General features: G+C 53.9%; 1 long non-coding RNA gene across 1 annotated transcript in view; it reads right to left on the reverse strand.

The window, feature by feature from the left end:
• The window catches only part of LOC121029430 (uncharacterized), a 34,812-nt gene that overhangs the window by 10,786 nt on the left and 9,078 nt on the right, over positions 1–14,948 (reverse strand). Inside the window, exon 2 of the long non-coding RNA XR_005789725.1 lies at positions 1,042–1,291. This is a non-coding gene — a long non-coding RNA (uncharacterized LOC121029430). The remainder of the gene's footprint in view (positions 1–1,041; positions 1,292–14,948) is intronic.

A 14,948-nucleotide genomic window follows, 5' to 3' on the forward strand; every position in this document is an offset into this window, starting at 1 on the left:
GGGGGGGAGGGGGGGAAGACTCCCTCCCTTTCCAAACATACACACTTCCTGCCCCTCAGGAGCTGGGAGCCGCCTGTGGAGGAGGAGGGAGGGGGAGGAGGAGGAGGAGGGGGAGGAGGAGGAGGAGGGGGAAGTCCCTGCCAAGGTCTTGGAAACCCTGAGTAATGGACAGGGGAGCCTCTGCCCTGCTCCACCCAGTGATGGCTGCTGTCTGCAGCGGGGAGCAAGAACCACACACGTGGGAGGAACGGATTTCTTCAACAGATGCTGAAAGAGAGCCCAGATTCTGAAGTTGGCAGAATTCGGGCTCAGAAAAGAGTAAATAATAGTGTATTATTTGTCATATAATATTGTCTTGTATGTAATATATTGCTGCTATATTGCGTTGAGCACCTAGCATGTGCCAGGGACCACTGCACAATGTGTCTCATTTAACCCCTACAACAAGCCCAGGAGGTAGGTATTCATGTTATAGCCACTTCCTTTCTTTGTTAGTATATGTGGAAATAAAACCAATAGTAGTTCAGTGCTTGAGAGTTTCTGCAGGTCAGCTTATCCCGGAATAGTATACCCACTTTCCAGGTAAAGATACTGAGGCTCCAGGAGATTAAGTCACTTGCCCAAGGTTGTCAGTAAAGAAAGCCCTTTCTCGGGAGATTTCCGTGAATGGAAGGCCTCTGGGTTTCCTTCTTTCCTTCACCAACCCCAAGTTTTCATGGTAGCCCAGCCTCCCTCCGTTGCCCCTTCAAACCTTCGTGCCTGTTACCTCCTTCCCCTGGACATTCCTTCTCCCTTTTATTCTCAGTCTTCCCCATCACCTCCACTTCTTTGAGCCCTAGGCCCCTCAGCCCCAGAGGCTGAGGGATATCTGCGCAAATAAATTGTGCTGCTGCACTTAGACCACTAACTCAGGCAGGTTAAGGGAAAGCAAGTTCTAGAGTTCCTTCCACAGTAACAACAAAACTCCTTTTTCCCAAGAAGAGTGGTTATGTGCTTAGCAGCGCCTCCTCTGTGCTCATGCAAACACATGCACACAGATACCCCCCAAACCAAGAGTCCCAGTTGCGGTCCCAAAGAAGGAAGACATTTCCAGTGGTTCCGGGTTATCTTACAGCAGAGTGGGCAAGCTTGCGAGGCACTGAGCCTCCCATCTCTACAAATGTCACAGCACAGGCTGGATGTCCCCTGTCCGATGTGGTGCCAAAAGAATTCCTGGGTCCCCTTTGGCTGACTTGCTCAGAAATCAATTCTAACCCGCCATTCCGGCTACGTTGCTGTACGAATACAGTTCCTGTCGGTAATCAGACGGAATTCAGGGTTAGTGTGTAAGTTTCTTGTCAATCTCTGAAGAGAAATACTATCGAGGTGGCTGATGTCAATAGGAGAAGGAGAACGGACTCTCAGCAGAGCCAAGTGGGAAGACAGCTTCCTGGTTGGGGAGGGAGGGATACGTCGTCATGGGGGCAGTGTTGCGAGGTGGGGGGGGGGGGGGCCTGTCCTTGTAGAGAAAGGAAAGGGAAAACAGTGTCTTGTGGATTCTGGGGGCACCTGCAGCTGAAGACTCTAACATGGGGAGGTATAAGGGAAAGCCAGCTCCCAGAGTCCCAAGGGCCTGGCAGGGGTCGCCAGAGGTCTTATCTCCCCCTTGGAGCTCATCTCAGCCCTCTAGATTTCCTGCCTTCAAGGATTGCTTCCTGCTCAAGTGAGGCCTTGAGTACGTCATACTCAGATGAGGGGCCCCCTCCACCCAGCATTTTGAGGCCTGGACACGGGTGTGGGGACCCAAAGGTGTATGAAGGATCCTTCTTCCTAGCTCCAGGACTTAACACCCTCCTTCCCAGAGTCCATCACAAGAATTAAAAAGTGGGGTTACTATCTCATCCCTCAGGGAAAGAACGAGCTGCCCAAATGAGCCAGGGCTCTATCTGTGAAACCACCTGTGGCACAGGATCCGGGGGAGATCGGGGTGCGGTGGACTTCCAAAGAGCCTGCTCCGGCCAGGCTTGGTAAAGCCACAATGGCTTCTTGGGGTGTCTGCCCCATGAGTATGATGTCCCCTGAGGTTAGGAGGCATGGCTGGCACCTTAGGGCTCATTTGTTTTGGGACTTTGAAGGACCGAAACAGGATAGTCTTCCCTTACAGGATATTCCTCCCACCCCAGAGGGGGGACCACAGAGTGGGGTGGGTACCCTGACTTGTTGTCCACTTGGCAAGTGATTTTGAGAGATCCTTCACAGGGACAGGCGAGATCAAAGACGACTACAAGTCCCGGGGCACCTGGAGGATGCAGTCGGTTAAGCATCGGACTCTTGATTTCGGCTCAGGTCATGATCTCACAGTTCATGTGAGTTCGAGCCCCACGTCAGTCTCTGCGCTGGGATTCTCTCTCTCCCTCTCTCTCTAGCTCTCCCCTGCTTGTGAGCATGCTCTCTCTCTATCTCTCTCTCAATAAATAAACAAACTTAAAACAAAAGGGCGACTAAAAGTCCTAATCCGTTAGGAAATGCCAGTTAGGAAGAAAGATATACATAAAAAGAAAAAATGCTCTATGGTGCAACTTACACAACAGACACCAAGTCTACAGTCAACCATGAGACAGGAGCAAGGGACTGAGGGGGCCTAAGTGAGGAATGCTTCAAGGTCTTCACCTTTGAGTGGGCTTTTGGTAGAATTTTTATCGGGCTGAGAGGGGTCTGGCAAAGTATTCTGGGTGATGGGAATAGCATTCAAACAGCCTGGAATCGGCAAGCCTAAAGCAGGAATCTGGGATGAGGGTGTTAGCTGGGAGGTATGGGGGAAGAAGGGATGGGATTCTAATGCTTCCTCCCACCCCCATGATCTTTTCCTAATCCTGGAAGGCCCCTCCCCTCCTCTCTCACTTTTTTTTTTTTTTTTTTAAGAAAGATGGGTGAACTCCATCTCCAAACTGTGTCTGAGACCCCGCCAGCAGGGGACATTGGTGGTACAGAGGAGGAGGAGAAAACGGGGTGTATGTAGAAGGACACCCTCCTTGCCTTCTGCCTGTTTGCTGTGTCTCTCTGTCTCTGACTCCCGCGCAAGGGTCCTGGTCTCCTCTCTGCCTGATCTCTCTGCCTCTGGCCCTCTCAGGAGTCCTCAGCCTCTGCCTCCTAGTGCCCATCTCTACCATTCCCGCCTCCTGCCGTCTCCCTTCTCATCCTCACCTGACTCCGCCTCCTCCTTTGCTCAGAATGAAGACTCTCCTCCAAGTGCCCGGGGAAACAGTTGGGGTGGGGGCTAATGCCTGGCCTCCGTTCTCCAGGGAGCAGGCCCTGTGGTGAGAAGATGTATATTCCTCCCTGTGCCTTCTCTGGGCCCCGCATCTCTGGGTACATCCCGAGGACAAAGGTGATGCCCCATTCCCGGCCCACCCCAGTCTCCCGCTCTGCCCCTCAAAGCCTCCCCTCTTCCTCCTCCAAGGAGGACCCACCATTTGGGGGGAAGAGCCCCCAGTGGAGACTCAGTCAGCTTCCCACTCGAAAACCCTCAAGATAGGGCTGGGGTTTCCTCCGGGGTCCAGACCCCAGGCCTTCCCTGAGGAATCTGGCACCTCCCAGGCCCTGTGACAGCTGGACAGCTGGCCCCTTACCAATTCGGTCTCTGATTTGTACCAGAAGGCCCACCAAGAACTCTCCTGTCAACACGCACCTTCTTTAACGGAGGCCCCCTCCCTAGGTACACGTGACAGCTCCTCGCCCCGGGGCCCCCCCCCCCCCCCCCCGCCGCCTTCAAAATAAATATTTTTGCCAGATTAGCAACAGTCTGCCTCTTTTTTCTGCCCCAAAAGAGAGAGGGGAGGGGCACAGCTGCAAGCCCTTTCAGGTGCCTTATTTCATTTCATCTTTGCACTAGCCCCCAAACGTTGAAAATATGTCAGCTTTTGTAGATGAGGAGACTGAGGTCCGAGAGCTGGTTCCTTGCCGAGGCGGCAGAGTGGAGATCGGATCTCAGGTCCGAGTCTGAGGCCCACAGTGATATCTGGAGGTAGATCAATGACAGTACCATGGACAGGAGAGCAGGACCCTGCGAAACCTTGATCTCTCGCATTTGGGGCCCGCTTTAATCTGCCAGGTTGCCTTTGAAGACTTGGGGCCAACTGCCCTCAATATCCCCACCCTGAAACCTCATCCCCCCCATATGTTGCTAAGGCCACGACATGCAAATTGGACCGCCCCCCATACACACACCCCCAATTCTCCTGCCCAAGACACAGATGAAGCAATTAGGTCTCTTCTCCCTTAGCATTACCAGGACCTCCTTCAAAACCCAGTTCATAACCAATTGCAGTATGTGGACCTAATTGGAATCCTGATTCAAATAAGCTGACGGGGAGATCTATTGGACACAAGTGAAACTTTGACCACTGGATGTTTTCTAACAATATAATTTTTAGAACAGCTTTAGATTTACAGCCAAACTGAGAAAATAGTAGAGGTCTCATACACCCTGCCTCCCACCCCCCAGTTTGCACTATTGTTGTTCACATTGTACATTTGCACGGTGAATTTGTTATAAATAATAAGCAAATATTGATAAATTATTATTAAAAAAATTTTTAATGTTTTTATTTATTTTTGAGACAGAGACCGACAGAGCATGAGCAGGGGAGGGGCAGAGAGAGAGGGAGACACAGAATCTGAAGCAGGCTCCAGGCGCCGAGCTGTCAGCACAGAGCCCGATGCGGGGCTCAAACTCACGGACTGTGAGATCATGACCTGAGCTGAAATCGGGCGCTTAACCGACTGAGCCTCCCAGGCGCCCCTATAAGTTATTACTTTTAAAAGGTTGTTTATTTATTTTGAGAGAGACAGAGACAGCGCCAGTGGGAGAGGGGCAGAGAGAGAAGAGAGAATCCCAAACAGGTTCCTCACTGTGAGTGTGGAACCTGATTCGGAGATTGAACTCACAACCATGAGATCATGACCTGAGCCGAGACCAAGAGTGGGAAGCGTAACCGAATGAGCCACCTGAGCGCCCACATAAACCTATACTGATACATTATTATTAACTCCAGGCCATGGTTTATTCAAATTTCCTTGGTGTTTACTTAATATCCTTTCTGCTGTGCCAGGATCCCATCCTGGATACCACATTGCATTTAGTTGTCATGCGTCCTTAGGTTTCTCTTGACCATGACAGTTTCATAGACTTTCCAGGTTTTCCACGACCTTGACAGTTTCCAGGAGTACTGGTCAGATACTTCGCAGAATGTCCCTCCATTGGAATTTGTTGTCGTTTGTCAAGATTAGACTAGGCGTGGGTTTTGGAGAAGAAGATCGCAGAGGTCAAGTACTACTATGCTTATGACTGTTGGCGTTGACCTTGACCAAAAGACAGAGGTGGTGTTTGTGAAGTGTCCCACTGTAAAGTTACTCTTTCCCAACCTTCCATACGTGCTCTTTGGAAGGAAGGCACTATGGACAACCCACCCATAAGCAGTGGGGAGGTTATGCCGTTCCCTCCCTCGCGGGTAGAGTAGCTATAAATTATTCGGAATTCTACATGTGAGATTTCTCCCCTTTCCGCTATTTATTTATTCAGTTTATATCAGCATGGACTTGGGGATCTTTATTTTCTACCTTGGGTAATAATCCAATACTCCTATACTGTGTTGCTTAAATTGTTTCAACTTTGGCCACTGGGAGCCATTTCAGTTGGCCTCTGTGTCTCTTTGACATATCTCCACCGATGGGGGATTTTTGTTTTCGCTTTTGTTTTGCTTCAGCACGCCCATGCTTCCTGGCACTCTAAGACACTCCAAGTTCAGCAGGTGTATGTCTTGCCCCAGTCCTAGAATCAGCCATTTCTCTAAGAAGCCCTGCTCCCTTTTCCTGGAGGGTGGTATTGGGAACCCAAATCTGGGTGCTAGGTGTATTTGTTGATGCCGGGGTTAAAGACTTAACTTTTAATGTTTTCTGTGATCATCGTATTGAAGATATTTTTTAAAGAGCCCCCTTTTCTAGATGCATAGGAAATATTTATGGCTGAGATATGTCTGCCATTTGCTTCAAAGTCACGTGGGAAGAGATGGGGCAAGATGGGCCATGAATTGCTCCTTGTTGAGGCTGGATGATGTGATTCATAGGGGCTCTTCACGCTGTTCTGTCTACTTTAGTGTATGTTTGAAATGCCTGGAGTAAAATTTTAAAGCAACGAGGCGAAATTCAGTCGCGATCACCTCCTCTAGAAGCTGCTCTTGATTACTCTTACATGGCACGCCTTACTCCTGCTGGGCGTTTCTATCCCTTTTAGAGTGGAGCCCTGCTCTGTGGGGGTCCAGGGCTTCCGTTCACTGCCAGCCTGAGGATGGGGTACCCCATGAGACACCGCTGCAGCATGCCCCATCTGGGGGTGCTCAGCCCAGGGCCAGGAGGAAAGCTCCTCCCACCAGCTGTGCCCAAGTGCTACATACAGCAGGCCAACACGGTGCCAGCCAGTTTTCACAGGTGCACTTTCGGGTTACCCTTCATACAGTCCCAGGAAGTGGCCGTTATCCTCACCCTGAATTTACAGGTGAGGAAACTGAGGCTAAGTGAATCGCAGCACGTCCCCGACCATGCATTTTCTCACGGGCAGAGCTGGCCCCTTCTGAACCCACCGTAGGGAGAGGAGGAGATCTGTGTGCTCAGGGTTTTCCATTTGCCCTCTGCGTCCACCCTCCAACCTTCCCCCCTTCCCCTGTCCCTAGAAGCTGACCCTCTGGACGGCATCACTCAGCTCTATGTCCTCTGGCTTCCCTTTGGGTTTAGCCGATGGAGGCGCCATCAGAAGGTCAGAGGGTAGAAGAGAGATGTGGGGTGTTGGATCCCCTGTGAGCGTTTTCCCTGCTGCGTTCCCCCCACGGAAGGCCCGTCCTGTGGGACAGCCCTTCCTAAAGCGTCAGCACTCACTGACTTAGGGAACCCCACCCCCCTTCCCATTCATGCCCAAGGCTGCTAACAGCTTCCCACTGGGCATTTGACATTTTCATCCCCTGTCTCCCTGCATTAGATTGGGGGGGGGGGGGCCTGGGGCGGGGCCCTGCAGTTCGCCCTCGGCCACTGAACAAGGCTCCAGTCTCAGCAGATGGTCACAGAAGACCTAACTACACGTACTGGCCACTGCCAGGAGAGGAGACAAGAAGGGTCCAGAGCCAAGGGTTAGAGGCAGGGGGAGCTTTGCTTTAGGGCTGAGATCTTTTAATTTAATAAATGTGCTGAGCGTTGTCTCCTTTCTGTGTTGCTGCCCCCAGAGTCCCTCCTGTCACTTCTGGCTTTTCTTCTTCTTTCTCCCTTTCTCTGCCCCATTTCCAAGGTCTGCATGAGCCTCTGTCGCATCCTTTGCTGATTGGCGTCTTTCAGTGCTTCCTTGCCTCTGATAGCCTCACCTGTCTGTCTGTCCCTCCCTCCACGCCTGGCTCTGCTTCTGTCCCCTCCATCTCTACCCACCACCGCGTTCGCCCTTAAAATCTCTCTCTGTTTCTGCCTTTCTGCCCCTATTTTGTCCTGTCTGTTTCTGCCCATCTGGCTGTCCCTCTCTTGTTCCCGGGGCCTGACTCGACCCAGACGTTTCCTTATGGCCCCAGCAGAAGATGCTGTGTCTATCAGGCAGGGTCCCCAGCAGGAAAGCAGATTCACCTCCATTTGGCTCAAACAAAAAGATTTAAAGAAAGGAATCTTTCCAGAGTTAAGGGAAGGAACTGGAAATGTTGAGGCGCCACAGATGAGCAACATGGGGTATCATTACCACCCTAGGCTTGAGGGGTCAGGGGTGCAAAAGTGCTGTGTATGTACGTCCCATGAAGGCTGGAACGGTGGGGGGGGGGTGCTGCCCTACAGGAGCTGCACTTTTGGAGAGCTTCGGGCACAACAGAGACAAGGGGCTCCCACCTCCAACCCCCTGCTGGCTACTCCCATTGTCTGGACTCAACAGGAAGCCACAGGGCTCTGCCTCCCTGACACAGAGCAGAGCCTAGCAGAGAAGGATAGAGAGCAGATAGGCTGGGGGCCAGGGACAAACAGGATAACCAGCATATTAGGTGCCCTCCTCAGAGTCCTGGCTGAGCAAACCCTTTGGTCGCCAACCTCCAGAGCAGTCTCCTAAGCCCCTCCTAAGCCTTCCAGAGAACCAGTGTCTGAGGAGTTGAGGTTGGAGTTCTCAACCCTGCTCTTTACTGTCAAGGCCATGCATTTCTCAAAGCTCAAGTGAGAGGGTACTGTGATCATCTGTCTTCTTACTTCCAGGTAATCCCTGCTCGGCTAGTGTAGCAGTTAGGATTAGGTTTTTGCAAGCGTCAGGAAGTCCAAAATAACAGTTGCTTGAAACAGATAATAGTTTATTTCTCTCACACAGACAGAAGTCCCACACATAGGAAGTTCAGAGTCAGGTGGGTAGGTTCACAAAGTCTCCTTCCATTCTATTCCTCTTTCTTCCTTAGTATATAGCCTCTGCCTCATGACCCAAAAAAAGCTGCTTAAGCTCCAGCCATCCCACCTTCATCCCAGTGAGCAGCAAAAAGGGAAAACTCAAAAGAACGATTCTGTTTCCATTTAAGAAGACTTCTTGGAGGCCCCACACACTCTCATTGACATATTATGGGCTGGAACCCTGTCTCGTGGCTCTGTGGCTATGCTGAGCTGCAGAGGAGGCTGGGAAATAGAATTCTTATTCTGAGTGGGAACATATGCAATAAAAGAACTGATGATTCTATTACTAAGGAAGAGAATGGAAATGGATACTAGCAGCTTCCACCACAGGTGGAATGGTCAATGTTGCAGGATTTGGAGACACTGAGGAAGCAGGGGCAGGGGGGTGCATGTAGCAAAGTTTAAGGAAAAAGAAGGCACTCAACCTCTCACCCCTTCCTTTCTTCCCTCAGAGACCTCCCCGCATGAGGCCACCCCAACAGCTGCAGCTAGAGTGGCCTTTCCTTCCCTTGCCACACATGTGGCCACAGCACCCAGTTCTCACTGACACACTCAGCTGAAACCACCCCATGTGGCCAAGACCGGCTGCCATTTTTCTGTGCTTAACTTCCTCCACTCTTCAGGGCATGGCACGATGGAGGCCCCCTCATCGTGGGAAACTCCTCTTTTCCTGAATCTCCCTGCGTCCCGCCCCCCCCCACCCCCACCTCACCCTTCTTCCTCACGGGCTGGGCCCCTCTCACCAGCCATTGCTGGCCCCTCTCTAACCCTAACTGATGGGCTCTCTCCTTGCCCAGGCTGGTTGCCCTCTGTGGACGCACTTTTCCCGGACGGTCTCATCCACTACCAGGACGGTCTCATCCACTACTCTGCTGCTTAAGGCCCTAAAATGTCCCCAGCCCTGACTTTTCCCTCCTGATTCACCAACCATTCACCTCCCATCCTCACAGACACCTCAGATGCTACAGGACCCAGAGTTCTGGTGCTCCTCCCCACACCCCCTTCTGCTCAGGAACTGGGGGGTTCACATCGGCCAAAACGCTCAAGCCCTTCCCCCTTCTCCTCACCCTCACCCTCCTCTGCAACCCATCAGCCAGTCCTGCGTGGTACACCCATCCCTTCTCCCTACTTCCACTGCTGCCCCCCCAAGCTGGTCTCCGCTCCAGCCTGACCCCTGCTCAGCCCCCACCACGCCTTGCCCCTGCTCACCCCTTCCCCTCACAGCCTCAGGGATGGTCTGGGAGCACTAAGCAGATGGGGTCACTCTTCTCTTTCCAATGATTCCCAACCTCACGCACAGGAGAATCTCACCTCCTCCCTGTGGCCAACAGTATCCCCCATAGACAGTGGGGCCTCTCCCCTTCTCCCCCTGCATCTCTACCACTCGCCCCTCCCTGCTTTCTTGTCTTTTCTTCTTTCTTTCTTTCTTTCTTCCTTTCTTTCTTTCTTTCTTTCTTTCTTTCTTTTCCTTTCTTCCTTTCCTTTCCTTTTCAGTCCTGTAAACAAGCTAACATCTTTCCTTAATTTTCTTGTAAGTCTTCTGCAATTGTTTTATGTGTTCACTTTCTTCCTGTCTGTGTCACTTCACTAAAATGCAAGCTCCGCGAGGACAGGAAATACGTGGCTGTCGCCTCAGCCCAATCCATCCAGCGTAGGCCTTGGCGCATACAAGGTATTCAGAAATTCTGTATTAGATCAATAAATGAATCCTTCTCTGTCCTCCACTATGCCTAACTCACGGCCAAGGCAACCACTGGGACTCAGCAAAGCTGCTCTTGGCCACTTAGTTGCCATCTTGATCCAGCCCCAGATATTCCCAGAGTTTTCCGAGGGCCTCAGTATCAGGGGCTCTTTGAGCTTGCTCTAGGCTGGCTCCCAAGGAGCCAACCCTGCCTCCTCTGTCCTTTCTGCTCTCCCCAGGGGCACCCTCACCCCCCCCCCGCCCCCGCATGCACACACACACACAGGCACCCACTCACCAACAAGCCTGGGATAAAGTGTCACCTATTAAGTCCTCACTATGTGCCAGGCACAGCTAGTCCTCACAACCAGCTCCAGAGGGTAGACTAGAAAAAGATTAGATTCTTTTCCAAATGAAAAGACATGACCCCAAAACATGAGACAATTTGCCCAAGACCACACTGGTGAGCCGTGAAGCTGGATTCAGACCCAGGGCAGTCTGAGTGACCTCCACTGTACCAGGCTAGCAGGTGGAATGATGAGAAGGTTTTAAGCAACCCCTCCTTGTAGTATGCTCCCCCCACCCTGATACCCCAACTTGCCCTTCAGCCCTGGGGTTCTTGCAGTGAGGAGACAGGACCCCCCAAAGTTAGGGACTGTGGCAGGGGAAGGTCAAAGTGGTGATGCAAGAGAGCACGGGGTTTCGTCTTGGGTAGGGATGGAGCTGTGGCTTCTAGGGGATGGGGGAAAGGAAGGAGAGGTAAGAGAAATGATGGACAGAGAGGCTGGTTGGGAGGTTGAAGCACCCCGGATTCTGAATGCCTCTGTCTTCTTGCCTTGCCTATCACCCAGCTCTGCTCCAGAGGTCTGACATCTCCCCTTGGGCTGGGGAGGGAGGTGACCATTCTCCAGTTCTTGCCCACCTGCCTGCAGCCCCCCCCCCGCCTCCCGCCCCCCCCCCCCCCCCCCCCCCCCACACAGCCCACCTGTGAAGGAAAGAGCCCACTGGAGTCCAGTCATGGGCGCTTTGGAGGGAAGAGGGGGGAGGGTTGAACAGAAGTGCTTCTTATCCCTCTTCAGGGGAGGTAGTGAAGGCAGAGGGCTCTGCACCCAGGACAGAGGGAAGCAGGAAGGTGCAGCAAATATCCGAGTGAGAACCTGCGGTGGGCGAGCCAAGGCTCCTCTGTCTGAGAGATGAGGAGGGGCTCTGGCTGATGAGAGCAGGGCCGAGAGGGACAACTGTCAGAAGTCCCCCCCCCACCCCCCACCGGGGTGTGGCCCAGCCTGGGAAGGGAAGTAGAAAGGGGTCCTGTCACCAGGAGACCCTTTGTGCTGCCAGCTTTTGGCAACGGAAAAAGCCCCTCCATAATCCGCAGCCCCAGGCTCCCAGGCCTGATGGGAACTGGTCCCCTTCCTTGGGCCTCAGGCCTCTAGGGGAGGGACGGTGGGAGGTGTGGCACCTTGAGGGGTCAAGATGAGGCTGGTGATAGATCCTTCCTCCAACTTCAGACCCTGGTCCCAGCCGGCCTGGGAGAGGAGCACCAGAACCTAGGGGTGAGGTCAGGCTGCTCCCTGGCATCCTTGAGAGTTCTTCTGGCCTCAAGACCCCCTCCTCCTCTGCCCTGAGGGTGGGTCTATCATCTCACCCCAAAAAGTGGCTGTGCACTCCCCTCCCTGTCCTTTTACATACACCTTCCTCCCATATGCCTGAGGGAAAAGGTCATGGACACTGGACTCAGAAACATTCAGCTCGAATCCTGACCTTGCTTCTCAGTAGCCGCCAGGCCTTGGGCAGTTTGCTTAGCCTCTCAAAGTCTCGGTTTCCCTGTCTAAAAATCATAAATGTAAGAGCCAGACTCGCTTCATGATGTCTCAGCAAAGACGAAGCGACAAGATGCCGAGGAAGCCAAAAGCACCTCACGTTCTCTACAGGGCCCTTTTCCGGGGGAGGGGAAGCCCTAGTGAGCTTCCTGGAGGAGGTGGCTGGGAAAGGCTGAGGTGCCAGTAGGGGTCGCTGTGAGTGTGCAGGCTCCTAGGGACCTGTCTGGGGCTGTGGGGTGTGGGTGTCTGGTCCGGAAAGGACAATGTAATGTCTACGAGCTAACGCCCACCTTATCTCTTGTCGCTCCCAGCCCAGGACAAGATCTGGGCCGAACCTCCCAGGTCTCTCCGCCCCGAAGGCCCCCCTGACCTACCCCAGGGCGGGCTGGTCTCCCCTTGGGGGGGCCAGGGCCAAGAATGGACGCGTCAACTGGAGCAAATTAACACGTAGGAAAACACCCCAGCACCTGGAGAAACAGGAGCAGGGGCCCGGGGAGGGCGGCCAGAGCCTTGGAAGTCAGAACCCGAATGGAGCGATAATTCACCCGAGTGTCCACGGCCTCCCGCCCCGCTCCCCACCCCCGCTGCTCAGCCTCTGGTTTCAAAGGCGGACAAACAGCACACTGTGCTGGTCCCAGCTCCCTCACTAAATCTTCCTGTCTTCAGCTTCTTGTAACTTGAGCCGGCTGAGCCGACCCTCCCTCGGAGGCCTGAAGGGTACTGGAAAAGGGGGGAAGGCAGGGGGAGGAGGAGCAGGGGGAGGAGAGGCGGGAGGGAGGGGAGGAGGGGGGAGAAGGAAGATTCTGACCAGTAACACTGGGGCCTCAGGCCTCACCCATTCCCCCTCCACTGGGCAGCCTCTGTGCCCCATCTCTGGCCAGCTGCCCCCTTTCCTCCTCTTTGGGGTCTCTGTGGGGCAGATGTTGCTGTAGAGGAAACCTTTGCTTTCACATGCACTGTGGCTTTGGAGTGCGTTTGTGATTCTAGCTGCTGCTGAGCGTGAGCCCCGGGGAGGCTGTTGGGAGTTCACAGCCCAGCCTGTGGAAAAGTCATTTTCTGGCTTGAGTTGGGGGCAGACAGGGCTGGGGAGCCGGGCAGTCCTGCCCCCTCCTCTCACCCCTAGGGGAAAGTCCAGTAACCAGGGGAGGACCCTCCCACAGCCACTCCCAACATGAGACAGTGCTCTGAGACAAAGGCCCTCCCCAGCCCTTCTAACCACTCAGGATGCCTGAGAGGGTGGTCTTGAGGATGGCGGGGATCCCCATCCCTCTTCCGGGTTTCAGGCAGTGTGGCCCCTGTTGGGATTTTCAGCGAGAGGTGCTGCTTCAAGGCCCAGGGAGTTGAGGGACCTCAAAGCACAGGGGAACTGGAGGCCCCCAGGAAGGGCAGAGGACATTTAGTTAACGGCTGGATGGGGGGAAGGGGTCAAGATCCGACTGGCGGGGGCAAGGGTAAGAGCAGAGGCGAAGGGCGGGTGAATGGAAGGGAAAGAAATGCAGGTTGTTCCGAGTGCAGTTAGTGTAGGGGCAGGCCTGAAGCGAGGGGTGGGCAGAGAGCTGGCGTTAGGATTCAGGGTGGGGAAAACGCCTCGGTACAAGACATGGTGGTGAGTTCATTCATGCCGGTATCCATCAACAAATCCGGGCACCTCCCATGCGCTGCGCACCGTTCTACTTCCTGGAAATACACAGCAGTGAGCGAAATCCAAAACCCCGACCGCTCCGAGGTTACGCGCCAGTGCTGGAGGCAGAGAGGAAGACGCAGGAGCGGATCAGTTGTGTGGGAGACGGTGGCCGATGCTATAGAGGCAAAGCTGGGAAGGGGGATAGAGATGGGACATGTACTGCAAGTTTTAATAACGGCCTCTCACTGAGAAGGTGACATTTGCGTCGGAACCTCCGGGAGGGAGGGAAGCTGGCCGAGCAGGTATCTTGGCGAAGGGCGTTCTAAGCAGAAAAACGGCAAATGTACAATCTCTGCCGTCTAAGTACACAAGCGCTTAGACGGTGCGGCCGGACCGACAGGCCGAGATAAGGGTCAGTGTCGGAGTGGGGGGTCTGCATCAGCTCTGTCTTCTTTCCTCTGAGCAATGGAGAAACCAAACACTTGGAGACAGAGGCCTGCGTGGAGGAAGGAACCGGATAGAATGAAGAGGAGACCACCCTGGGGGGGGGGGGGGCAGATGAAGCGGCCGGGCCCCCTGAGAGCGCTGGGCCAGGGAGCGGCTGGGTGGGCTGGGACACCTGGCCTCGGGGCCTCCCCCAGGCTCAGCCAGTGTCCCCCCTCCACTTCACTAGGTGTTTGTCTTTAAGGACTTTGTCATTCCCCCCCCCCCCATTTGTTTGCTAATAAAAAGATGGAGGGGGCCGCTGTCTGCCTTCTGGGGCCGGTGTTCTCCTTCCCTTCTCTCTCCTGCCTGCTTCCTCTGCCTCTCCCTTTCTCTCCCCGAGAGCTGATGCAGTTAATTGGAGCGTCTTGAAAGTGCACATTAACACACACAGAGCCAAGGAGACGTCTTGGCAGCGAAATATCATTATCACTTCTTGAGCTCCAGCCAAAATCCCCTCGCGGTCAAAACACAATTCTTTAAACTAAACAATTAAGGATTTGTGCAAGTGTGGCTGCCATGAGGTATCAGGCTGGGAGCGGCTGCCCCTGCCAGTGTCAGCAGAAGTTAGCAACCTGCTCCATGCTCGGAGCCAGGTGACGGGCCCGGGGGGAACTCCGGGCAAGGAGGGTAAACAGCAGGCCCACAGCAGAGGCCTGGCCCCAGCCCCAAATCGGGGACAGCCACAGGTCTGAGATCCCCGAAGAAAACATGGCATCCAAATGCACACCCACCCCTCATCCACTGTAGTTCTTGTGGACTTAGCCGGAAGCCAGAGAATTCTGAAATGGCAGACCCCCAACCCTTTTGATTCCTTGCTCCCTCCAGCCCCTCTTTAGAAGCCCCCGCAGCCCGGAGTGAGAATCACGGGGCTCCACAGCGCCCCGTGTGGCCGGGGCTCCACAGCGCCCCGTGT

This window comes from Herpailurus yagouaroundi, unplaced genomic scaffold (assembly GCF_014898765.1).
Source record: "Herpailurus yagouaroundi ecotype Mexico unplaced genomic scaffold, PumYag 139, whole genome shotgun sequence".
In the NCBI taxonomy this organism is placed as follows: Eukaryota; Metazoa; Chordata; class Mammalia; order Carnivora; family Felidae; genus Herpailurus; species Herpailurus yagouaroundi.